At 38.6% G+C, this 27,883-nt stretch overlaps 1 protein-coding gene and 1 pseudogene across 2 annotated transcripts in view; both read left to right on the top strand.

Annotated features, from left to right (window-relative positions):
* HDAC9 (histone deacetylase 9) overlaps positions 1-27,883 on the top strand; it is a gene marked incomplete at its 3' end in the record, with an annotated part of 448,608 nt that overhangs the window by 41,172 nt on the left and 379,553 nt on the right. The gene's annotated exons all lie outside the window — the stretch shown is intronic.
* LOC308436881 (CUE domain-containing protein 2-like) lies at positions 24,295-25,168 on the top strand (annotated as a pseudogene). Its single transcript has one exon. The product of its transcript is annotated as a CUE domain-containing protein 2-like (transcript).

The raw sequence follows: 27,883 nt of genomic DNA, 5'->3' as shown, positions 1-27,883 counted from the left end.
GGCAACAAGACTCAGAGTCCTCTGAGGCCATGCTCTTGGCAAATCACACATTCATGCAGGACCCACTCCCAAGAGGCTCCCTCTGCTCTCTACAGAGCACTTAGAAGAGGGAGGAGACTGTGTCTCAGTGGCTGTGGCTGGGGTAAGGAAGAAGGCTTGAGGAAGTTAGAAGGCTAAGGAGATGATGGGTCAGTAGGTTTGTCTCTAATATTTCTTTCCGTGGTTAGGCTCACCATGCCCAAGTCTACAGTAAAATTACATATGCACTCAGAGACCACTAAAAGGTAAGTGGATTTGCTTTTATAGATAACAAAATCAGGGATGTTTAAAAATTTATATCAACATCAGGATCAATGCCAAGACCCAAATGAAGGTGAAAATGAAAAAAAAAAAAAAAAAAAAATAGAAAGCAAGCTAAAGCCCAAATAGCCATATGGAAGGGAAGCCCTGGGAAACCAGCCAGATACAGGACCTTGTGAAGATAGTGCAAACCAAGCTGACTTAAGCTGTACAACAGGAAGCTATGACTATGCCAATGGGACTGATGACTAAAAAGTGATCCCATGGCCATAGGCATCTTAACTCTTAAAGATACCTAGTGCTTTAACATGAGCCTCCCAGCTGCAGTCAAGGAGCAGAGAGGATGGTTGACAATGGTCCTCTTATTATCCATCCACAGTTCTCACAAAGACTTTGGTTTTGCTTCCAGTATCCTCCCTCTCTTCTGTGTCAACTAAATCACATTCTTAGTCCGCAGCAAGCCTCTCGTGCGTCCGTGAATAGATGGAAAATTCAGTTTCCTCTCCTAACACGTGTCTGTCATTTCCCCACGTTTGGTGTCCGTTCGGTCTCTAAGTGTCCTCCAACTGAGCAGTGACTCTCATCTCCTCCTGGGGACCTTGCTTTTCCTCCTGCCTTCTCCCCGATCCTGGTGATATTTATCTGTGCTGTCTAAAATCCCCAGTTTTGGCAGATTTTGTCTGTCTCCTCATATCCACACAGTACAATCACATCTTTCCTGAGAATGAACATGATTTCAAACATGTTCTTAGACTAAAGTTGGCTTCTGTAAGTTGCCTACTCAAAAACAGTGAAAAGAATTTATTGCTTCACTTCTGGTGGCATTTGTTCTGAGGTTAGTGAAAGGTATCCTGGGAGGAAAGAGCATACATTTGCATGTATTTGTGCTCAAATACTTGTGGGCTTGAACTTTAGTCCTGCACTGACTAATAGCTCCTAACCTTGCTTGAGCCTCAATTCCACATAGGATCAGAATGATAAGTCTCGTCTCTGGTTGCAAGGGCAGATGGAAAACGCCTTTCTCATAAAGACCTTTATATGCTAGGGATGTGGATAAATGCTGCTTGTAGGAGTGTGGTCATAAGTGCACCTTTAAATCTTCCAGTGATTAGCACAAAGGAAAGCAGAATTCATCGTGCAGTGGTTGGGGAAGGTGGCAGAAACTATTTAGGAAATGTCCAAGGCCTGTGTGTCCGTAATGCTTGCCCGATATGGTGAGATAGGCACTTTTTCCTCAGCCCTTGCCTTTGTGAAATTCCCTTCTTGGGTCCCATTATGAAGAACCGATCATGCAAACTCCATCTTAGCAAAACTTTTTAAAATGCTTGAAGAGAAACCTGCACAAAGCATGAAGGGCATTTAAACCATGGCTGACAAAATTGTTAGGGAGAAGCAAAGCTCCAGACAGATGTGGACAGCAGGTACACACTAGACACAGAGTCCGGTGGCAGCCGTGCGTCATCCTTCTGGATTTAAATACGATCTGCAAGCTTGTAAACAGTGTTATAACAACGTTCATTTCTAATGCTGGCAAACTCTGTGTGGTGCTAACATTAAGTCACTGCAAGGTTTAACAGGACAAGTTGTGATAAGTTGGACATTAGCCTAAAATCCTAATTTATTACCATCATAGTCACTGTTCGTTTCAGCTAGAAAAGAAAAGCAGATATTGTCCAAGCATACACCAGTGTTTTGTCAGATTGTGTGCCTTAGCACGGGGGTCCCATGGAGGTGGGATAGAGAGGGCGGGAGAAGGGGAGAGAGGATTGCACATTTAAGAAGTTGGTGTTATAGCTTGTTGCTTAAAAAAAATGTACCATGGGGGAGAGTAAATGGGAAGAATAAAATGAATTTAATAGATAAGGAAAAAGAAAACTAAAGTTTTCAACAGCACAAAATAGGGCTTTCTTATGTACAACTGTCATCAGATCAATAAAATGCACTTAGCGTGTTGAGTTTCTTTTGCTTAATAAATACTGTTAGACTTCAAATGATGCGTTATAAAATAGGCTTGGAAGTAAAGAATATTTGATGTGTTCTAGGCGTTCAACCAATACATGATGAGAGACAGGGTGTCCCACACTCTTTAAAGAGCCTGTGAAAGGGCTGGTAGAGAGACCAGGGCTCTCAGCTGTGCCTGTAGTAACTCAAGATGATGTCAGTGTCTTTAAAATGACCTCGTGACGATGCAATGCCAGGTGTCTGAGGAATTGTTTAAAGTGGAGCTACACAGAGCTTAGAAGGTGAAGGTCATCACACCTGTGTCAGTCATGTGTCTCCCCCTGGCAGGAGAGATTCTCAAGGTAATGATGCCATGGCAGGGTTGCTATGCTCATGGAGATGCCCTCACACCTTTAGATTTATTCATTTTGTTTTATGTCAGAACATTTTGTTCCTGTGTATGTCTGTGCATTATGTTTATCTGGGAGGTCAGACCTAGAGGTCAAAGTAGGTCCTCAGATCACCTAACTGGAGTTAGCAAAGGTTGTGAGCCATCTCTGAAACCCCTGATATACTTTTCACAATTTTTATTTCTATCATCCCTAGAACTGCATAAATTGTACAAGATAATCTTTTCTGTGTCTTTAATGACCCCCATTTTCTTGCAAGCATCTTGGTAGCAAACACTATAAATTATATGGGATTTTGTTATGAAATATTTTTGTTGGAACAAAAACAAGATTTGAATTTCCCTATACAATTGCTGAAAAACACGGGTCCTTTGAAAATGAATTCTATGTATCTAAGTGTTCATATGGTGTAGTCATTTTAATTCAGAAAAAACTTAATAATAAATTTGATATTGAACTGCCAGTGAGTGAGGTTTTAGAGAACAGCATATGTTCACAGTGACTCCATATTGTTTATACCAAATCTTTTTCTCTGGCATCGGCAGTGTTTCTGAGATCCAAATTCCATATAGCGAGCATATATCCGCTTAAATCAATGTTTTCTAGTCCCGTGCCATTCCCATTTTTAGCCTGGCCAATGCTTTGTGGCAGGGTGCTGGCCCACAGTATAGACTGCTCAGCAGCTTCCCTGGCCTTCATCCACCACATGCCTACAGCATCATCTCCCCTTTCTGGGAAGATGATTAGCAAATGCTTCCAGAAATTGCCAGAAGGATCCTGGGAAAAAGAACCATCTTCATATGGGAAGCACTGACAAGATTTTCTCAGGCTTATGAGGAACAAACTCCAGATACATAATGGGTACAAAATTAAACTCATTTCCTTTTAGATCTTCTCTGGCAGATTGGCTGAACTGTGTATCTGAGGCAAATATTACCTCTCCCTTTAGATAAAAGTAAAATTCTCCTGTACATTGATTTTCTCATTTATAAAATTAGTATTGAGTACTTGTAAGACTTTTGTAAAGATTGAATGATTTAATATGTATAGAATACTTTGACAGTTGTGGGCTTAAGTTAACCTATCTTTGTCATGATACAATAGCCCTACTAAAATTATAGTGACATTCATAATATAGAAAATTCTTGATAAAATAAGTGCAGATTATTAAAAACATTAACAATTGACAGTAAACACATAAGAGTTGAAGTTCGCTATCAATAAAAACGTGAAATCAACTCAGGATATGCTGTTTAAAATATTAAAATATGAAATATTAAATATAATATTGAAAAGAATGGCAAACAGGCTAATATATTATTGGTGGAAAGAGTGAATGGCCAAATTCTTTCTGGAAGATCATTAATGCATGATTTAAAGCTAGAAAGCATTTATAGGCTTTCAGAGAATAGATCTAGTTCTTAAATTTATCCTGAGGGAGTCATGGACTGAAAAATTAATAAAGAAGTCCATATATTATACTGCTGTCACTGGCTTTACGATGGAAAAATTAGAAGCAACCTAAAATGTCAGCATTAATGGGCATATGAAATAACTCATAATAAACTGATGCTATGTATTGTGTAGGCAGCATGTATTCAAAGGACATTTAATAATTTGGGAGAATGTTCTGTCCTTGGTAGTTTCTGCTTAAATGCATGTCTGTCACTTTGAAGACGTAAATGTGCAGGAGCATGCATGCTTGGTAAGATACCCATACCATAGGTGTGCAGGAGCATGCTTGGTAAGATACCCTATGTGTGCAGGAGCATGCATGCATATAAGAGAACCTATGTGTGTCAAAACATTCATGCATGGTAAGATACCCATCAATATTGTCATTGACAGTTCCTACATTTTTATCTCATCATTTAGACTGTTGACTTCCATGTGTCCCTACAATAACACCTTGATTTTAATATATCACAGGTAGAATCATAATCTTTATTTTGGAATTGCATAAAAGATAACAAGGAGCAAAGGCTGAGGCCCACTATGGGGTACAGCCCACCTCCTTACTGCACTCCGGCGATCTCTTGATTCTCTCATCAAGCTTTGATCTCTGTACACTTGATCGTTGATCCAGAAAATTTGTTTCCAGCTGGAACCTTCTTCTTTTCTTTGCTTTTTCTCAAGAACACAATAAATTATTTCCTGCCCCAGGAGGCAGGCTCTAGCTATCACAGCCTTCAAAGTGTACGCCTTACTACTCTGAGTCCCATGGTGCCATGTGAAGACTCATTCATTCATTCATTCATTCATTCATTCATCCATCCATCTATCCATCCATTCATCCATCCATCTATTCATATTTCTCTCTTTTCTGCAACTTATTTATTAAATTGTGTAAGTTGAGATACTCCATTCTATATGCTATATATTTTCTATTACTTACTATCTTAGTGAATGAAATATCCAAATTTTTTGTTCTATTTAGGCCTTCATCCTAATGAAAATGATGAAGTATTTCTTTAAAAAGAAACTTTAAATTAAATTAACTTTAACATGTTATTTTTTTTCATGCACCTCACCTCAAAGCAGCAAGTGAACCACCAGTAGTAATATCTGAAGAAAAAATATTTTAGCCATAATGAACAACATAAATAAATGGCCAGATCTTTCTTAGTACCACATCCTTGCATGGCTTGGGTCCCAAAATCATAACTAAAGGCAGTAAAGCAATGAAGAAATGGCAGACAGACCCACATACACAGAAAAGATGGGATTGAGTAGAGGAAGGCTCTTTGATGAGAAGCCACAGAGTCATAGAAGCCTAGCATATTATTATTTAGAGCTGAACAAGGAGGCTGGGCTATTATATGCAGCTGGATAGGATGTGTGTTATTACATGCAGGTAAACGAGGAAGAAAGGTTTTTATGGTGTGCAGCTGAACAAGATACACCTTTAGCTGATCTCAGTAGAAGCTGTCTCCATAGGAGAGCAGTTGTCAAACCATAAATATCTAGGGACAGAATGCTACAAAAGACATGTTCTGCACATACTTTTAATCAAAGAAAGTCTTTGCCATCCTTTTGAGTCTCAGCACTGAAGAATGCTGTGAGTTTGAGAAATCACTGTCCTTAAGATGGCTATGTTCATGTTAACAGCATACATTCACTTGGAACTCTGGAATTCCAGTAACAGAAAGAAAAGTGAGCTGCTGAAGCTGGAGTCCAAAGAAAAGCACAAGAAAGGAGACATGAGGCACATCCAGGATCCTCAAATTTGTTCTAAGTGCTATTTTAAGCATATGAATGCAATAATCTTATTGATTCTGTTCAAAATAAACAGACTTTCTTATTTTTTGCTCTGTGAAGAAGGGATTTCAAAGGCAAATGTCAGAATAAGACAATCAGATCTGTGACAATAGTCTAGCTGAGGGCTGCTGGTGGCTTAAACGTAGGTTACACATTGGTTATTCAATTAGAGAGGTAATTTGAGAGTTTGGACATGATAGACTTTAATACTTGTTGATATTTGGAATTTGGATGAAGAGTATTAGTAATGAAAATATGTTTTGGGCTCTGCTGTCAGATGCCAAGTAGATAGCAGTATAAAGACTTTGTACACAAGGTCTAAGAGAATGGAAGGACAAAGGTATATATCCAGGCAACCTCAGCATTTAGTCTTGAAGTTATGGTATAGGTATAACTACCTTGCTGGTGGCACAGTCTGTGATGAAATCAGGCCAGACATCTGATCTCTGAGATCTGCCTTCACTTAGATAATAAAAATAAATCTAACAGAGACTTGCTGATTGTTAGTAAATTAGGGTTCACAAGAGAATGAGATAGTAAACCAGGGAAAGAGAGTTCAAGAATCAGGTTCCCTAATAGCTACCTCTGTTATAACAATGATTCAATTGCTTGGCATGTTTTCTTTTATGTATCTGTTTATTCTATTAAACCTATGACTCTCAAGGGCTATCTTGCATTCAATGCAATGGAGAAATACTTTGTTGCTATCAATGGGGAGGTAGCAGTGATAGGAAATCTAATGGGTAGATATGCAATACAAGTCAGCACCCTGCAAAGTTTAAGGCAGCTTCCTGCAACAGAAGTTGTCCGTGTTTCCAGTGTAACATGTTAGCAGTGCCAAAGTTGATGAATCCTACACTGACTGTTCACAGACTGTGTACTTAGATGTCTAAGGGTAGATGGAAAGAGGTGCTAGGGTACATACTATTGCTTGGATAGACACACAACAGCACAGCCCATGGGAGTTTCTAGTTTCAACATTATCTTTCTTTATCACTTCCATCAAATCATATCTTGGAAAACTGGAAATTTGGAGGCTAATGTCACAGAAATTAATGATCTTGTGAAAAGTCAGCAAGAAATGACTGGAGGTGTTAACTTGTAAGCATGTAAACAATTCAGTCTTATATGCGACAACTCAAGAAAGTGAACCAAGAGGACAATTCCTGTTGTTTTATTGCAGTAGAAAGATTGGTGAACTACTAATGACTCCATAAAAGAGAACATTTACACTAGAGTTCAGGTCCTTATGATACTGCTTCACTACATTGTATCTCAGACACTCTACACAGAACCTCATTAAACAGTGAGACTATGGGATGTACAATGTCCACCAAATGTCCTGTGCTACTGAGGTAATATCATTTAATGCAATAAATGCAATGTGAGTGCATGAGTCACCTGTGCTGTCATTTCCAAGTGAAGCAGAGAAGAAAGCTTCACCTCTCAGAGATCTAGCATGTATATAGCCCTGAAAACTCTCCAGAATTTACAACATCATACAAATGCAGAAACTATCTGCCATTGGCAAAATCATACCCCTGCTAAAACACAAGGCTAATCTTAATCAATGGTTTTGGACAATCTGAAACAGTCCCATATCCTATACCTGGAAATAAAATGAAAGCATATTCTTAAAATAGTTCTTCTTTTTAATGAAACCAAATGAAAAAATGTCACTATGTGTGTCATCTGGACTTGCTAAACTATGATAGATAACATCTTTAAGAGTTTGAGAGCTTAGTTGCCAAACATAATTATATTCATTTACAGTCAACAAAGCTAACTTTTTTAATAGTTTTAATCCTCACCAGCCATATTACTACAGGTGCTAAGATACAGTCTTCTATTCAAATCTGCCTGACTTGTCTTTCTCTGATCAGTTTTAATGCATGAGTCCTATTTACAGTTACACAGTTGTCTGCATATCTCTTTCTTTGACCTGTTAAGCTTCACAAAGGATTCTAGGCTCTTTCCTCTAGGCTCTTTCCTAGGTCTTTGTCAGGTTCAGCTCATTTAAGACACTGGGTGAAGATTAAAGGGTATTCACAGATGTTCTGAGAGCCACAGACCCACCCAATGTTTTTTCTTTAAGACATCCCTTATGTCATGGTCTCAGCATCTCTAATGGCTCCATAGCCTTTAAATGACTACATCTTCTCCATCTTCCAAGATCTATTCTCATAGCTCTGGATAGCTAGACAGTGTTATGACCAGTTGGGTGGCTTACCAGGTATTTTTGTCCATCATAATGGGCCCAGTACCTGTGCTCTACTAGATAACACTTCCTCCTAATCTAGAGGTAGTAGGGCCTGTCTGGACTCTCTTGTCTCCATTGTTTTCTGCTTATTATATTCTACAGGGATAGCATAGGAGGTTTTTTTCCCTCTGACTTCCCTGTGAAACAGTGACAGATATGATGCTTGTAAACTGGTGTTCATCAGCAGTATGACAGACCAAAGGCTTAACTTTAAAAGATATTTAGGAAAAACAGAGAGGCTGGACCCTCACTTATACACATGAAATTGCACTCTAATAGAATTGCTCTGTTACAAAGAACCAATAAAATACAAAACATTTTAATAAGGTGATGCAACATTCAACTTCAAGTTTTATTTACTGAAAACAAAGTAAACTCCTTATTATGTCATCATGTGAAAAACATGCTAACGGAAAATCGATTGGTCACCACTCTACAAATAAAGAAGGTGAGATGGCCCAGGAGCATATAGTTCCATTAATATAAAAACTGAGAATAGTATGTGAGATATATATATTATTGATTTATAATAATCTACATGATGAGTGAATACCAATAACCACGATTAACAAATGGATTTAAGCGATTACATTCATCACAGGACACTGAGATCAAATGTCTCTTGTGCATTGCTATATCATGAAAAAAAAAAGTCTGATCTTTACTATAATGATGTCTGTTCTTATCAGTATTTTATACACAATATGTGTTTTTGCTTAATTTTCTTTTGTGCCTGGACATATGAAAGATTTTGAGCATTTGGTTGGAATTACCAAACAATTCTCTGTGGTGATTCTGATTAAAATTGGGCATGATTTTATTTCAGGCTCTGACTAATGTGAAAGTTTATACTCCTGATTTAATGATTCCATATATTTTATTCAAGGGCATCAAGTAGTTATATGACAAGTGTATGTAAGATGAAAATATAAATTACAAATAATGTACATTTATGATCATGAAAAAGGACAAAACAGATTTTCTTTGCTTTGCACCTTTAAGATATTTAGATGTTGATGTACCTATACTATGGGTTCCTCTACACTTTCGCGTGTATTATGGATTGCAGAATACTGTAGTCATCTGTCTTAGTCAGGGTTTCTATTCCTGCACAAAACATCATGATCAAGAAGCAAGTTGGGGAGGAAAGGGTTTATTCAGCTCACACTTCCACATTGCTGTTTATCACCAGAGGAAGTCAGGACTGGAACTCAAGCAGGTCAGGAAGCAGGAGCTGATACAGAAGCCATGGAAGGATGTTACTGGCTTGCCTCCCCTGGCTTGCTCAGCCTGCTTTATTATAGAACCCAGGTCTACCAGCCCAAGGATGGACCCACCCACAATGGGCTGGGCCCTACCCCCTTGATCACTGGTTGAGAAAATGCCTTTCAGCTGTATCTCATGGAGGCATTTCCTCAACTGAGGCTCCTTTCTCTCTGATAGCTCCAGCTTGTGTCAAGTTAACACAAAGCCAGCCAGTACATCATCTAATTCGCAGACTCCACAGTGGTCACAAGTAGTACATCAAAGTGAGAAAAGACAAGAGAAAAACGGAAGAGAAAAATCACTAGAAGCCTAATGAAAGCAGGCTGCTGAGCACAGAGCTGCCTAGAACAATTTCCCACAATGCAGCAGCTGCTCAAGCTTCAGAAGGTCTCTGAGAGAGAGGAAATATGATGATAGCCAAGGTTACCACATGTTCAGACACATTCTTAAATGTCTTATTTTGGAGTGTGTCTATACCTGTAGGCAATACATTCTTCAATAGCCACACCATGCATTTTCTTTACCACAGTAGATACCCTGAGCCACAGTTACTTTCTAATGTTGAGATTTAGTCCTACTCTAAGAAGCATTTTTTTAATGGAACTGTTTAGGCAGAGATTAAATAGCAACTCTGGAAGAGCAAGCTGCTCTGGGGATGGAAGAGTGTGTAATGTGTAGAGCTGTCATCTGGGCGACAATGTGACTCTCTCAGATGACATTCACTCAGCAGAAACTGACTACGTACAAGCTTAAAGGATAATTCCTAACCCAAGTGTCCTGGAAACAAGTTATAGTCAAAACTTTCTAAATTAACTTTTTGAACTTTTCGTCTTCTCTTTTCTCTTCTCGACTAGAATATTTAAAAGAGAAAAGTGGAGCCAACAAAGAAAGCATGATCCAAGTGCTGTAAGTGCAGCAGTGTGTATGTGTGTGTGTGCCTGTGTGTGTGTGTGTGTGTGTGTGTGTATCTTTCTGCTTGTGCACTCCCTTGTGTGTGTGTGTGTGTGTGTGTGTCTGCTTGTGCACGCATGGACACTGTGTAGACCATTGTGTGTTTTGGCATGGCCCATGCCATCAGCCAGCAGGAAGCCTCCAGGGTTGAGACTGCTTTCATCCTCTGTTCCACCCTCACAACCTTCCTGTTTTACGATAATTCTGAAACCTAATGCTCCTGCTCCTTTTAACTCAGAGCTGTGTTTATTTGCCTGTGGCCTGTTTTATTGTAAAATAAAAATCTTAAAAATCCTATGTTTAGGGGATGCTTTTTTTCCTAAGAACAGTATGGTTGTCTTAAAGGCTAAATGACTACGCTTTAATGATGTGTAAAAATTCAGTAAAAAATAGATGATAGCAATTTTGTTTTAAGAAGAAACTTTTAAAGGCACTTCATGCAGGAGACTTCAAAAACTACAATCAAACAATGGCAAACAAGCTGTTCTGTGAGAACTTTTCATTTTTCTTTTTCTTTTTCTTTTTTTTTTTTTTTCCTGCACTTTCCACAGTGAGCTCTGACCTAATCTTCAAAAGTATATGTTTTGGTTCCAGGTGACCACTGGTTGGAGCATTTGAATTACAGTTATTTTTAAAGAAGTCTTCACAGATTTTGACCATCTCTAAGGCTTATTCCCAGTGTGGCAGGAGACAGAAGGAAGCTGATTCACTCTTTCTGCCAACTACAATGGTTGGATTGGTGGATGCTCTTGGTTTCGCTTCTCTGGCTGGCTGCTACAGGCTCAATGTTTCCTAGAGGAGCTGGAGAGGATGTGTATGATAAGTACCAACAATAAAAGCAGTGACAAGGTCCGTGCACACTGTGCTCACATTGTAGATCACACTGATTTTCCCACATGCCCACCGAGTGAGGCTCTCTGCAAGTTAATACAGACAGCGTCTGTGTGCTCAGGGCACAAAGAGAAACAGATGGATGAAAGGCGCAGTCCACAATTAGGACATTCAGACCCTCCACATGTGATTGTCTCATATGATTTATTCTTTTTTTTTCCGTCATAACTTCTATTTGATCCTCAGGGTAAGCCCTACTGTTAGAGTTTCTTAGAACTTCATGAACTTTCTTCCCTGACTAGGTTAGATAACCCCTAACTTTGTTCTTGTAAATCTCTGGGTGTGGATCATTATGTCTGTATTCTGTTTGGATAATCTTTTATAGATCCACTTTGGTCGTTTCTCATTACTATATTGGATAGTTTGGTAATTTCTGTGGCAGAGAACATGACAGAATCAATGTATGGAGGGTAAGACTTATTTGGGCTCATGGCTTTGGGTGTTTAGAAAGTTTTGCCAAGAATGTGTGCTGGAGCAGCTCTGTGTTCCTGAGAGTGTGATACCTTTGATTATCAGAAATCATAGAGATCTAGCTAAAAAGGTTGCCAGGTATAACCCTCAAGGGCCAACCCAAATGGCCTACATCAACCAACTAGACTCTGTGTCCTACATATTCCACAACCTCCCAATGACCACATCATATGGAGTGTTCAGGCACAGGACACAGTGAGGGACGTGTCACATTCAAATCATATTACTTAACTGCTTTAATTGTACTTGTTGAACATATTCAACCAACAGAAGTGAGTTTGGCAGATAAGTAAAGTATGCACATGACGTCCTATCATTCCATTGTTCCATGACATCATATTAAGATGGTATTCAAAGTCTCCTTTAATGTTTAACATTGCTCATTTTCTCAAAACTTTCTCATGCTTCGTTGCTGGAAATATAATTTGGTCCAATGCTTTTGGAAAGTCATTTGGCAGTAGGTATCAGGAGATTTACAAGTTCATAGCATTTGATTCATTGATTCCATTTCTGGGAATGTCTCCTAAGGAAACAATTCTAATTATAGAAAATGCTTTATACACAGAAATCTCTATTTCAGCACCGTTACTTGTGGCAAAGGATTGGGAAGTCTTCCACAAGCCTCATACTAAAGTTGGAGACATTGGTAATTATTGAAATGGTTCTAAAGGCTAATTTTGGGCAATTAAGTGGAAGAACGTGATAGTTTTTATGGCCTTCTGATGATATGTTGACCTGAAAATTGTTGACCCCAAAAATAATATAAAATAATTTGAATACATAAAGTACCTTGAAAACTATCTCCTTTTATTATATGCACATTCAGCTCATGCACACAGATTGGGGAAAAGGTCATTTTTTTGATACATTTTCAGATTTTTTTATTCATTTCCTAATTTTTCACAACATAGTATATAGGTATAAGTCTAAAGGACACTTAAAAATAACAAACTTAAAAATGTTTGTTAGTAAAATTGATATATCTATAAACATATATGTCATATACACATATTTATACAGGCATGGTAGAACATGTTGCTATTCTATTCTAGCACTTGAAAGGTAAGGGATGAATGTAAGTAATGTTAAGATCATACTGGACTATATAGGTATTTAGAGCTCTTCCTAAGCTATAGGATACCTAAGTTTCTGTCTTGTAAAAGAAAACAAAGGAAATGAAGAAAGAGAGAGAACATCTATTATAAAAGCTCCTCTTTTATATTCCAAAATTACAGGTTGTTTCCTAGAGGCTTTCAAAACGTTTCTCCCTCAAATCATGACTGCATTTAGATACAATTACTGTTCTGGGCTAGACTCCTGGTGTGGGGTCTTGTTATGTCTTCTGTAACTATAGTAAGAATGCTCATATTTCTTTTGATGAAAACAGTAGTTAGGACTTGTGTGACTTCAGTATAAGATTTGTGCTCTGTAGTTAGTGTTGTAATGGTACTGGGAGGTGGTTAGCCCTCTCAGAAGCTAGAAAAGAGTAATACTGCACCTAAGAGACTGACTCACCGCATAAGTTACCAGGAGAGTAGTTTGCAATAAAATGAGGCCACAGCACATGTGGCAGTGCTGCTTGACACTGTTACACATGTCACCTGAATACAATGTTGTCTGCCATAATATGGCCTAGCATGAGACCCCTGACATCAGGAGTGTGGACTTTCCAATTTCCCGAACTATAGGCTAAAAGTAACATGCTTGTGCTTTCCAAGTAGACCACAGACTTGGGCATTTTGTTATAGCAGCACACAATAGGCAAAGACAGGTTGATTCCTGGGCATTACTTTAGATTAAATCATTCATTTGCTTTTATAGTCTATGCTTATGTACTGAAATGAGCCAGGGATTTGTTGAAAAGAAATGCAAAGGCGAAAATATCCAAACTTTTCTCTTCTTACAGTTGGGCTTAGGGTGCTTAGAAAGATTTAAATATTTAAACACCATAATGTGATCCTGATAACCATGTCATCCAAATTACAGAGTGGGCTAGTGAGACCATGCTAGGTAGACACTTGCAGCCAAGCCTGATAAACTGTGTCCCAGCTCCAGGACCTACATTGTAAAAGGACAGCACTGACTCACACAACCTTATCTCTGACCTTGATGTGCCTGCCATGACATATGCCCCACCCCTGTATGTACATATCCATAAAAAAGCCATGATAAACAAAAGTCTAAAGCATTTTCCTGTCTAATCCTTGCTGGTTTTCCAGATGTTCTCTTGATCTTTAATTAGATTCCCTGATTTCTGCCTCATTCCAGCTTGGAAGTCAGCAGCCAAATTCCACATATGGAAAAATGTTTCCCTGGAAGTAAATTGAACATTTTAAAATTTACTGACACTTATGTTGATATTTAACTCAATAAAACTTCTGTTTCTCACTGTTTCCCCACACATTTTCATGTGTCTGTAAAATTTTGGTAATGCTTCACAATTCCATAGAAGATGAGATGGATTTTTGAATGGCTTTAAGGAAAGATGGGCTAAATGACTCCTGGGAGTTACTAAAAGAATTTAGTAATTAGTGTCTGACTTCCTAGAAGCCTAGACAGTGTTTCTAAAACTTACCTTTCGGGGTGGTACATTAAGAGAAATATTGGTAGATCAACAAAAATGTTGATCTCATGAAAAAAAAAATCAATCTTGTTATTCATAAAGAAATCCACTGGACTAAAGAAGAATACCTAAGTAATCTGTAGCATTTTAATTGAAGCTAAAAGAAAATGCTGTGTCAGGTTCTCTGCTACTTTAGCGAGACTATGGTTATGGTTATTTTTTGAATTAGAAACTATTGTGGATTTTTGTGAGTTCATCATATTAGATCTGTTCTCTGTAAAATACTGATTTACAACTTTAAGGCAGGTGTACATCAAAGGAGATTCTGTGAAAAAATTCAGAGGCTTATCTTATGGCTTTGTCAATGGTGAGTTTATCTTTACCCGGTATATTTTAAATCCTTATCTTTCTAGATTTTCTTTATTACATATGTAAATAAAAGTGCCTGGCAGATTCATGGTTTTGTTGGTAGCATCTGTTTCCTCTGCAATCCACTGAAGTATAGAACCAGCCTATGACAATGTGCAGACCACTCAGAACAAGTGTATTTGGTCTTCAGGAAAAGCATCTTGAGGCTCAGAGTAAGAAGGAGAGAGCCTGCCTTTCCCTTATGTGCCTTATTCAGTTGAAATGTTTGCCATGAGCATACTGTTACTTTGTAATTTAAAACACAAATATAAAACTTTTATTTATTCACATGCTAATTGTTGTTTTACATTTGGGCTTTTTGTATTTTAGGGGCTTAGTAAATATTTAATTGTTTCTCATCATTTAGTTACAATTATATTTCTTTTTACAAGTGAGCTCACCAACTGCTGAACTTGAAAGAATGTAGCATTTATAAGTTTTTAACCATATATATGAGACTGGAGTAAACAAACTCCCAGTGATATAACCTTTTTAAAAGCTGTTTAAAGAATGTTTGCATGTTTGGTAGGCTTCGGGCTTCAAATACTAAAGCATTTGTTTTCATTCTCCACAGGGCCCCAGAGAGCTTTGTGGTGTCAGTTATCCTTCCAGATCCATCATTATTTATAGTAATTCCATGTTTTACATGGTTCACTTTATGGATTGTCAGAAAACACAGTCATTTTCTAGTTTAAAAAAAGTCAAATAAACTCAAGTTTCATTCTGATACCCTATTTCTGGTCATCAACAATGCTTTCACCAGCTGAGTAGGAGCTGAATAGTAAAGCAGGAGGTGGCAAATATGAGGTCCCAGGACTTCCAGGATGCCAGTGTGGTCCCACAGTCACAGAGCAGGGCTCACTTCAATACATTTTAACACGTTGCCCCCGAGATCTACACCATACTCTCTGCTGTAAGATGGTACCCACATTTAATCTCTCTTTGAGCTACTATAATAGCTATTATAATTTTCTAGGAATTGTGTGGGTTTGGTAGAATGCTAAGAGCCAGCCAACTCTAATTTCTTTTACCACTATTTACACAAATTTAGCTGTGGAAAAACTCAGACCTTCCACTGGGGTTGATCTGAAAGCCCTAGGTCTTGTTTTATCTCATTAAGATAATACAAACTCTCAACCTACATTGGTGTTAGATAATTTCAGAACAGTAATGCTCAGTGTAACAGTTAAACCTACTTTATATAAAAAGACATCACTCCATTTCCTAACTGACACATGCTGTGATTACCATGGTTAGCTTAGTTATTTTGTCAGCTTTTGTTCTTGGTCACTATTCCCCAACTCAATCAACTTCCTGTAATGGTGAACCTGGCAGACCAAGTAGAGAGATGGGAGATGCTGTACTCGGGTAAGAGTTTGCCCTGCTTTGGAACAGTTAGCTAGCTCTTTGTCTTGGGGAAGGTACCTTTTATTATACATTCACTTTCTGTTCCCTGTTCTATGGGGTTAGAGTTTCTTCTTCGTGCTAGTCATTGTTAGCCAGCAGACTTCTGTAAGTTCCTGCTGAAGTCTCATCCATCAACCTACACATCCCACACTGATAAATTCTAAGATTTCTCGGCCTACTTGTTTGTTTTCTTTGACTGTTGGCCCATATACAGGTCCTGTGACATATTTTTTAGATGTCTTATTAGCTAAGCTGTCCTTTCCCACATGGGTTCTTGTGTACTTGATACTCATCCTTTGTATTTCTCAAGATTGATTCGGAAGCAGTTCAAACATGTCACTCTCTCTTATTACTTATACTTTGGGTGACTTTATACTGATCTGAAGATAAAAAGTGATCTTATCTTACACTATGCTAAAGGAGGAAAGGGAGTCATGAAACATGCTGAAACTCAGGAAAACCTCTGTTGTCTTTCTCCAAGTTCTTGGCTACTCTTCCTGCATCCCACTTATGTTATAGAAGCATTGAGTAACTTAAGGTGTTTTTTTTTTTTTTTTTTTTTTTTTTTTTTTTTTTTTTTTTGTTATTTTTCTCTATTGTGGATTGTTTGTCTGAAATATGGAAGTAGTTGACACCCAATTAACAATTGTCTAATAACAACTCTGTGGTCATAACTTTTCCAAAACTACATCGGGAAACTGACACTTTTCTCAAACACACTCTAAAATCTGATGTTTATATTCATGCTAGTAGAAGTAATCCTAGCAACATTTCATCTCAGATTCCAAAGTTGACACAAGTGGACCCAGATTTGAGATTCTATGCTTATTTAAGCTAATTATTTCTTACCTGGATAGACAACCGTAACAGAATCTGAAGTCTGAAGTTGGCAGCAGAACGCGCAATGATGAGCACAAATTCCTCCTACTCTAGAAACTAACCCACATCTTTCCATATATGTTATGTGTCAATGTAGAGATACACCTTACTAAGAAGTAAAGAACAAAATATCAAGGTCCCTTGAGAGTTGAAATAAAAAACAAAACAAAAACAAAAAACAAAACAAAACAACAAAAAAACAACTTCCCACATACAACCAGATCTCAAGAGATCAACAATCACCAGTTTTCCATACAGAACAACCACACATTTAAGTCAATTTCTTAGGCTCACATTAACTCTGGCAATATTGTCCTCTCTGCCCCTTCCTCAGCAGAACTAGCCGTGTACTCTCGGCTCTCCTTGTGTGCTTTCTGAGAGCTTCTTGCTTTCTGGGTAGAAGCAGCTCCACAATGTCGTTATGCAGTACTCCAGGTGCTCTGTGTATTTCTCTGTCCGACCACCACCTCACTGGAATGCAGCTGAATGTTTATAATCTGCATTTCTAAACTCAGGATAGCGGGTGGCACTGACATAAGTAGACCCTATGTCTTAGTTGAGGGAGTGAAGTCGCCTTTCTGGGCATATGGTCAGTATCGTTGGAGGGAAGGTGATAGATGTTATGGGAACTGTGGGCAGCAGCACACCCATGACGTGCTAGAGGGCAAGGCTTGTTAAGATGAGGCATGGTGTGAATGCAGAGGCCTGTGGACTCACAGGACAGAATTAGATTTTGCTGAGACCTTATCATCGCTCTGGGGTTAGGAAAGGGGTGACCTGCCTAAAGCCTTGAAAGTCCTCTAGGAGGTCCTTTGTCATTCTTGGTATGGCAGTGACTTTCTAGAGATCTAGCTTACTGATACAAATAGTGGGGAAATGGAACTTATTTTCTTTCTTGCTTCAAGTTTCTTTCTTGCTTGAAGGGCCTGTTGCTTACAACAAAGAAACTGTTAACTTGTGTCAGGAATTGTACCTTCTAACAGAACCACAGTGAGGTTCTCCACAAAGCTGGTAATAGTTTTCATTCAAGGAAAACCTTTTCCTTAACAAGAAGAGTGAGAAAGCTCATACATGATTTAGAACAACTTTCAATGGCACGTTTCAAATTTTCTGTAAGAAACAGTGCATAATGGTCTCCAAACGATCATCCTTTAAGGAAAACACAATTATTTTGCTTAATCTGTTAATATTTTCTAATTTCTACATCTCATTATATTTTAAAAATTAGCAAAACTATTAATAAAAGTAAATTTTATCTACTTAAATTGCTAAAAAGACTCGTGGATTAAGAGTATGCACTCCTCTTATAGAGGACCCTCCTAGAATGCCCAGCTCCTACATCCTACAACTCACAACAGCCTACTATATCCTCTTCTGTATTCCGCTGGCACCTGTACACACACACACACACACACACACACACACACACACACACAAATTACTCATGCACACACACACACACATACACACACACACACACACACACACACACACACACACACTACTTAAAAATAAAACCTGAAGGTTAAAAGCTTGGCTTTTTAAAATATAGTTATGTCATTGCCCAATCATAATTACAATCCAATACCTAGTATCGGTTTTTTTTCCATTAAAGAAAACCCACATGTTAACAACCAATCCTATATCCTTCCCCAGCTATATACAGGGATTAAACTGCTTTTTTATTCCTACATCCTTTTCTACTGTTGACATTTGAAAGAAACAAGGTCTTGATATGTGAACTTTCTTATTGACTTGTTTCACTTGGTATATGATTTTAAGGTTTGTCTTCATTCAAGTGTGAATGAGTATTGAAGTGGTCAATAATATTCTAATATTCTCTTCTATGTATTTGCTATTTTATTTATTGCTTTATCAGTTGTTTGATGTTTAGAAGGTTCTGCGACTGAGCTTGTGTAACCTAGGAAGAATTTGTTAGGAAGTAAGTCCTTGACATCATCTATTATAATAATTTGCTTCCTATTTTTCATGGTAATGTCTATATAGTGGTATTTCATTATAGTTTTTATGTGTGTTTCATGAATACTAAAAATCCTGAGTACTTTTCAAGTGCATACTGCTCTTTTATATGGAAAATTGTCTTCTTAAGTCTGTTGCTTATTAATTTACTGGGTTGTTTGCATTCTGTTGTTGAGTTGTTGGCGTTTGTTTTATATGCTTTTGATAGACAGATGCACGGTTAAATTTACTGTCTTTCATTTCATGGGGTGCTGGTTTTAGATACAGCAACATCTGCTAGTTCTGATGTTGTGAAATGCAGCTATTCACTATAGACACTTGTACTTCTGGTGGTTGACATGTAGGTCATCTGTCTTTCTGAGCTTTGAGAGTCACAGTACTGAGCCTTTTGGTATATGTTGCATTTGGGTTAATTGTTGTGCATACATTTGTCTGACCTCACTTTCTATACTTGAATTGTTATCACTAATGTCTGATCTCAGTTGTCTCTGAACATAAAAAGATTTCTCTATTGCTAAAACCTATTCCATCGATATGTGTATCAACCCTGTGCCCCTTCCTTGGCTCAGTGATTGTAAGTATGAGATGAGCTCTGACAGGAGGAACTGCATGTCCTCCATGCTGGCTTACTCTTCTATTCAGAGATATCCTACTCTGGTGTCCACTCTGTTCCACGTGCACTTTAAAATCACCTTGTTAATTATGAAGAGACAACAAATGAAAGTTTAATACATATTGCATTGAATGTATGGCTTAATTTGAGGAATATTCTTTTCTTGGTAAATTATTTTAATTGTGAACATGAGAGGTATTTAGTTAATAACTCCTTTACTTTTCTACTCTAATTTTTACTTTAATAGACAAAAGTTATACGTTTTTTTGGAATAAAGTCTTGTTTAAAGAGTTTCTCTCTAACACAGACCATGTCTTCATTACCTGGTTTTGTATGGTTGTATATAATGACCAAAAGATTCTGGAAATTTCAAAATATTTTATAATAGAGTTCTATACAATTCAAAATGTTATGAAAACCTAGAAAGTTGTTTGCTGTTTATATACTTTTATTTTTCCCTTAAGGAAAAATTTAACTTGTCTTCTGACTTTATAGTAACTGATATTTAATATTGCTGTAATATGCTCCTTTTGAAGTAAAAATTTATTAAGTTTTAAGAGAGACTTTATTTTTAATTGTTTTCTTTGCTATTCTAGTGAATATCCCTTTAAAACTGCCCTTTAAATTCTCAGCTATGTTGTAGTACGTGCTTGTGGTGTCCCTGTGACCATCCTTTCCTTCCTGGTGAAATAACATTTCTGCACTCATATTTTATTAATCTAATTTATTAAAATACTACTACTTCTAACATTTTAAGTTCTGCCTTTCTTATCCTGAAAATATATGGAAGTGACTTTCTCCAGAGCATTTATCATAAATTTATATTTGGGCTTTAATTTTCAATATTTCCATACATATTAAATAGTATTTATGGGTTATGGCTGAGTCTCCTTTTAATCGCAAATGCCTAGGTAAAAACTTATTGAAAAATGTTTCTTTTGAAATGAAGCCTGTGGTTTATCATAAAATTAAGATTGGTAGTCTAGATCTTTCCCAAATGAGGATTATCTTAGAGTGATTTTTCTTAGCATCTTAATATCCAAACTCCTCTTGCTTGCAAGATGACTTAATCAGAGTCATTACAGGAACAGCTTGCTGTGTTTACCATTGTTAGTTGGACCAGCATATGTCCAAAACAGTGGGAAGAAGAAAAATAGTTTTGACTCGAAGCCAAATGAGAAGGGGAGGTAGAGAGTTCTTTCAGCCATTGAACAGGACTCAGTAGCTGTCCTTAGAAAATACAGGGATCCGCACAATTTCAGTCAGCAAAGAAAACACAGGTAGCTTTGGAAGAAGTAAAACTAAAACAAGAACAAATGGTAATGTTTCTGTAACTTTATATGAGCCTTTGGGAAGAATAGATTATTTCTATGTTAATAAAACAGAAAATATTCATGTAATTATGACATGAACAATGCTTTTAGTGATGCTTTTGCAATCCAATATCCATAACATTTAGTAGAATAAGAATATTTTCCCTCAAACTTTGACCTATATTGCTCTAATCTATAATATATTCAATTAGAAAAAAAATCTTCATTCTTTTCCATTTAAGTATGAAATACAAAAAGTAGATTTTTTTTGGTCCATTTTTTCTTTTCTGAGAATCAACACTTTTGGAAAAAAGATATATTTTCACTCTACCAGAGAAACGAAAAGTAATATTTTTCTGTTCCTAATGGAAGGTTTTGTGAACAGTTTCCAAACACCACAATCAAAGAATAAAACTGTTTTGGCTGGAATTGAGTTTTATATCTCAGGCCAAGCCTGTGCTAACATAATTTTCAATGAAATATATCATATTACCCGAGGAGTTCATGACTCCTTCTCTGCTGGTTCTTATATGGTAGGGGTGCTTTTATCATAACTAGGACTACTCCTTGTCTTCTAATTCAGAACCTGAAGATTGCCTTATCCAAGGAAGTCAATGGAAGACAGCAGTAAACATCCTTCCAAGGAGTAATTTCTAACACAGACTTAAAACATGAAGCAACACACACACACACATTATGTGTAACTGGAGAGTAGGGAAGAATTAGCCTTGGCACTAGAAGAAGCCTTGTTAATTCCAGCTTCAATCCTTTGCTTTAGTTGTTTCACACATGGAAAATCCAGGACTCACAGAATAAAAATGATCAAGACTAGAACTAGGGAACACCCCATCCATTTTTTGCCACAGTCCACCTTAACCCATGGACAAATTAATGAATTAGTCAGTGAATGATTGAATGAGTTACCCAATAGTTAAGAGAACTGGTGACAAGATAATGGGAAATAACCATAAGTTTGAAAGAAGACTGATAGGGCAATGGATACCTTCTTGGGAGAGTAAGTAACACAAGGAAAGGAAGAAATGGAGGAAAAAAGAAAAAGAATTTTCACACATTAATGTTAGAAGTTGGGCTTGTACACTTAGCTTTACACACAGCTGAAATACACAATGGAGAAATGTGTACATTACTGGTGATGCCATGTCATCCCATGGGCCCTGGGTTTGCTTCTTATTTATCTTCTTTGTTGGAGAAAGTATCTTCTTTGATAAAATGGTCATTTAAGCTAAAGGACATCTGTGTGACCATTCCACCTGATCTATAAACAGAAAGTTCTGATATGGCTATGAATATGTCCTCAATTTTGATACATTTGCCTTCATAGAAGTAAACCCAATTCGACTGATACATTGTGAATTATGGTGAATGGGGCTGATTAAATTTTCTTACTGAACTGGAGAATTCACAATTCACAAAGAATCCTAAGCGTATCTCTTTCTCTCTCCCATAGGCAAGGAACCCTGAAAAACTTCTGTGTAAGCAATTGCTCCTATTGAAGATAGACAAGAAAGCCCAGTAATGGGAAGGGGTCCCAAAGGCAGGCAACAGAGTCAGAGACAGTCCCTGTTCCTGCTGTTAGGTGTTCCAACATGAAGACCAAACTACTACCTGTTAAATATGTGTAGAAGGCCTAGATCAATTCTGTATGTGCCCCCTGGGTTGTGGTTCACTCTCTGTGGGTTCCCATGGTCCCAGGTTAATTGATTCTGTAGGTTTTCTTTAGGTATCCTTGACCCCTCTGGCTCCTACAATATCTCATCCTTCTCTTGTGCAAGATTTCCCAAGCTCTGCATAACCTTTAGCTGTGGGTCCCTGCATCTTTTTCCATCATTTGCTTGTTGGAGCCTCTCTGATGAGCCATGCTAGGCTCCTGTCTGAAAGTGTAGCAGAATGATATCATGTCAAGGGCTCCCTCTCATGACATGGGTCTCAAACTGGACCAGTCATTGGTTGGTCATTCCTTCAATTTCTGCTCTGGCTTTATCCTTGTAGGTTGAAAGTATTGTGACAAGTTTGATGCCCCAATTCCTCCAGTGGAATTCTTGCCTTGTTATAGGAAATGGCCAGTTCAGGCTCCATATCCCCCATTTCTAGGAGTCTTAGATAGGATCTACCTCAGGTTCCTTGGAGTTTCCTTTATCCTACGTTATAAGCTGTTCCCAGAGATGCACCCCCTCCCTGATTCCCAGTACTCTCTCCCTGCCTTCCCCACACCTGATCTCTCCTCTTCCATCCCCACCCGACCCTGCACAGTCTCCTACCCCATCCCACAATGTCCATTCTACTTTCTCTTTTTAGTGACATGCACATGTCCCTTCTTGAACTCTATTTGTTACTTAGCTTATTTGGGTCTGTGGATTTTAGCATGGCTTTTCTTTCATTTACTGTTAATATTGCACTGTTAAATGAGTACATGCCAGATGGAAAGATCTCCCATGCTCATGAATCGGCAAGATTAACATAGTAAAAATAGCCATCTTACCAGAAACAACCTACAAATTCAGTGCAATCCTGTCAAAATCCCCACACAATCCATTACTGACCTTGAAAGAGCAATACTCAATTTCATATGGAAAAAAAGGATACCTAACATAATTCTGTATATTAAAAGACCTTTTGGGGGTATCACCATTCCTGATTTCTAGCTGTACTACAGAGCAGTAGTAATAAAAACTGCATTAAAAACAAATAGGTTGATCAATCAAAATAAACTGAAGACCTGGAACTAAACCCACACATCAAAAAAAAAAAAAAACTTGATTTTTGACAAAGAACCCAAAATTATACAAGGGGGGGGGGGGAGAAGCATCTTCAAAAACTGGTGCTAGACGAACTGGATATGTGCATGTACCTATCACCCTGTACAGAACTCAAGTCCAAGTGGATCAAAGACCTCAGAGTAAAACCAAATAGACTAAACCTTACGGAAAAGACAGTGGGGAATAGCCTTGAATGCACCGCCATAGGAAACAATGTTCTGAACAGACCACTAAAACCTCTGACCCAAAGATCAACAATTAATAAATGGGCCTCATGAAACTGAAAAGCTTATGAAAGGCAAAGGACACTGTCAAAAGGATAAAATGGTAGCCTAAAAAATGGGAAAAGATCTTCACCAACCCCACATCCGACAAAGGACTGATATCCTAAACATACAAAGCACTAAAGAAACTAGACATCAGGCAAGTTCTGTTAGGGTTGAGAGTGGCTGTTTTTCTTTCTTTTTATGCTGATTTTTTTTAATTTGAAAGATTGCAGATTGAGACTGTAGATGTAAAGCATGGGTCTTGATCTTGTTGGGGGAACTAGGGGGATAAGAACTTCATGACATGGGACAAGTCGCTGGCAGCACCTGACCGAGTAGCATGAAGTTGGCGAGGATCGTCAGTTCAGCCCTCCTTGCCTTCATTCAGGCACAACTCCCAGAGGCAGACCTCAGTGGCTTGGATGAAGTCACCTTCTCCTATATGCTTGGGACCCTGGAGGGTCTGGGCACTCCAGGGCCATCAGAGGAGATCTTTGATATGGAGGCCTTCATGGAGATGATGGAGGCTTATGTGCCTGTCTTTGCCCACATCCCCAGGGGTAAAATAGGAGACCTGATGCAGAAGCTCTCTCAGTGCACCTGAGTAAGCAGTTCTAGGAACAAAGAGTCCCTGAGGCAGCCTGAAAAAACTCAAAGAAGAGAGCAGGCCTCCTGTTGCTACTGGGAACCCACAAGATGAGGCAGCTTCTGCTGAGGAAGAACAGCCAGGAGTACATGGACTCTTGGAGGTATTCCCTACCTGTTCTATAGAGCAGGCCCAATGGGTGCCAGCCAAAGCTCGGGAGCACTTGGAAGAAGCTGGGCAGATGCCAGTAGAGGGCAAGGAAGAGGGGACTCCAGGCAGGGATGGGCCAAATTAGGACTTGCCCAGGCACCTCAGAGAGCCCCAGAAGGATGAGTTGAAGTCTTTCATCTTTCAGAAGTACATGATGGTGGACAGGACAGAGGACCAATAGACTCACCGACCTATGGCTCCCAAGGAGGCTCCCAAGAAACTGATCTGATAGATTGACAACAAAGTAGTGAGCGCCAAAGGAGAGAGATTCAAAGATGTATGGAACCCTGAGGCTGAGAAGATGAAGGCTGTGAAGTACCACTTAGGCACTGAATGGACTCTGCCCAGCATTGCAGATCCCAGAGGGATGCAGAAACTCTCCCATCCACTCTATCCCTTCTCTATGTCCTTGATCTAGTGTTAATCTATTCTTGGAGCTTACATCAAAAGCACAATAAAGGTGGTCTGGGAGAGGGGGTAGTATAGGTCTTAAAGTGGCTGAGTGTTCTACTGGGAATATCCCAGTTGTGCTGTGGATGTTATAGAAAATAATTAAAAGCCTTTGGACTAAAAGCCATGGTTCTTAGCCATGTAGTTCCTGAGAATTTGGGTCAAATTAATTTAGAACTACATTCTTATCCTAAGAACATTTGGTTAACTATTTTTTCCATACTCTGCTAGACTACTTTGTTTGAGAAGACAAAGTTCTCCTGTGATTTGTCTATCACTAACTTGTAGACACAAGCTCACATCTGCAATGGAGCTCTGAGATCCTTCTGTTGATTCCTCAAGACTCTAGTGTCCTTTAAAACACCCAGTATAAATGTAATCAACCAATTCATTAGTCACAGAAATTAAAGTGCCAAATATACACACTTTTATAATGTTTTGTTGTCAATGTCATTCAAAGCTTGGTTTCTGTATATTGTCATTTTTTTTGTCTGTGTGTAAGAGTGTATTGGCCAGTTTTATGTCTGCTTGACATGAGCTAGAATTCATTTGGAAGTGGAAATGTCAGTTGAGAAGATTCCCCCACCAGATTGGCCTATGGTCAATCCTTTGATGAATTTTCTTGATTAATTTATGTGTGAGGACCAAGCCCATTGTGAGAACTTCTATTCTTTGGCTGGTGGTCCTAGGTTGTATAAAAAAGCAGGCTGAGCAAGCCATGGGGAATAAGGCAGTAAGCAGTATCTTCTATGACCTCTGCCACAGCTCCTGCCTCCAGGTTCCTGATTTTTTTTTTTTTTTTTTTGAGCTCCTGTTCTGACTTCCCTTTGTGAGAATGATATGAAGCCTTAAAATAAAATAAACACGTTCTTCCTGAAGGTGTTTTCGGTTATGGTGTTTTGTCATAGTAAGAAATCCTAACTAAGACAGAAAGATACGAAAATAAGTGGAATATAGGTTTGTAAGCTTGGCCCTTGTGTAGAAACAATGACGTGGTTTGGAGCTGCCTGTCTTTTATTTTACTAGAGAAATTATTTTTTCTTTGTTTTCATAATTTAATCTTTTTATTCAGATTACATCTTTTCCTGCCTCCTCTCCTCCCAGTTCTGCCTTACAAATACCCTGTTACTTCCACTTATCAGAGACAGGGAAGCCACTCTCCCTGGGATGTCTAGTTCCAGCAAGACTCAGCACCTTCTCTCCCACTGAGGCCCCAACCAGGCAGTCCAAAGGATCCAGTGACAGGCAACGGAGTAAGAGATAACCCCTTCAATTGATAGAGGACCCAAATAAAAACCAAGCTACATATTTACTAAAAATGTAGGGGCTATGTTCAACCCCTGAATGCTCTTTGGTAGGTGGTTCAGTTTCTGTGAGCTCCCATGGGCCCAGGCTAGTCTACGCCAGGTCTCCTTGTAACATCCTTGACCCTTCTGGATGGCTCAATTTTATTCCTCACTCCCTGAGCTCTGCCTGATGTTTGGCTGTGGGTCTCTGCTTCTGTTTCCATCTGCTGCTGGATAAAGCTCTCAGGAGACAGGTGTACTAGGTTCCTGTCTGCAAGCATAGCATAGTATCAATAATAGCGTCAGGGGTTGGCTTTCTCCCACAGGAAGTATCTCAAATTGGGGCAGTCATTGGTTGGCGTTTCCTTCAGTCTATACTCCATTTTCATCCCTGAATATCATGTAGACAGGACAAATGCTGGGTTTAAGGTTTTGGGAGTGGTTCGATGTCCCCTTCTTTACATTGAAAGTTTTGCCACTAGAAGATGGTGACTTTAGTTTCCATATCCCCAGATGGTAGGAATCTCAGCTAGGGTTTCCCCAATAGATTCCCCATAGCCTCCTCCATCCCAGGTCTCTAGCTAGTCTCATAGATTTCTTTTCTCATTGGCAGCCTTCTCCCTTTCCCTTTCCTCCACACCTGATCACCATCTCCAAGCTCCTCCTTATCCTTACTCCCACCCTGTTACCTTTCTGTATCCACTTTTGATGGCCACTTTCTGTTCCATTCTGAATGAGATTCATGTATCCTCTCTTGGACCCTCCTTGTCACTTAGTTTCTATGGGTCGTGGATTGTAGCATGGTTAGCCTATGTTTTATGGCTAATATCCACTTATAAGCATGGATGTCATTTTGGGATCTGGGTTACCTCACTCAGGGTGAGATTTTCAATTTCCATTTATTTACCTGCAAATGCCATGATGTCTTTGTTTTTAAAGCTGAATAGTATTACATTTTGTAGATGTACCACATTTTCTTTATCCATTCTTTAGCTGAGGGGCATCTAGGTTATTTCTAGTTTCTATTATGAATTAAAGCTGCTATGAACATAGTTGAGCAAGTGTCCTTGTGCACTAGTGGAGTGTCTTTGGTGTATATGCCCATAAACCAAATGAAGTAGATTGGACCTGAGAAAAAACACCAGGGATTTACCTCTAACCCCCTTATACATTACACAAGCTTTGCACCCACACATACAAGAAGACATGCAAAACTAATGTTTAGTTTAACTGAGACAGGCTTAGAGAGGACTGGAGACTATTTTTCTCATGGACTATGGTTTCTGATCCTTGCTCAGCAGAGTTCTATTTCATTCTAGTGCTTTCTGTGGTTTCATATAGATGTGTGGTTGCTACGTTTCGGGCTGAAGATTCAGACCAACCATCCTGAGGTTTTG

Source organism: Micromys minutus, assembly GCF_963924665.1.
Source record: "Micromys minutus genome assembly, chromosome: 1".
NCBI lineage: Eukaryota > Metazoa > Chordata > Mammalia > Rodentia > Muridae > Micromys > Micromys minutus.
The sequence above is the reverse complement of the archived record's forward strand: the minus strand, read 5'-3'. Positions and strand labels throughout refer to the sequence as shown.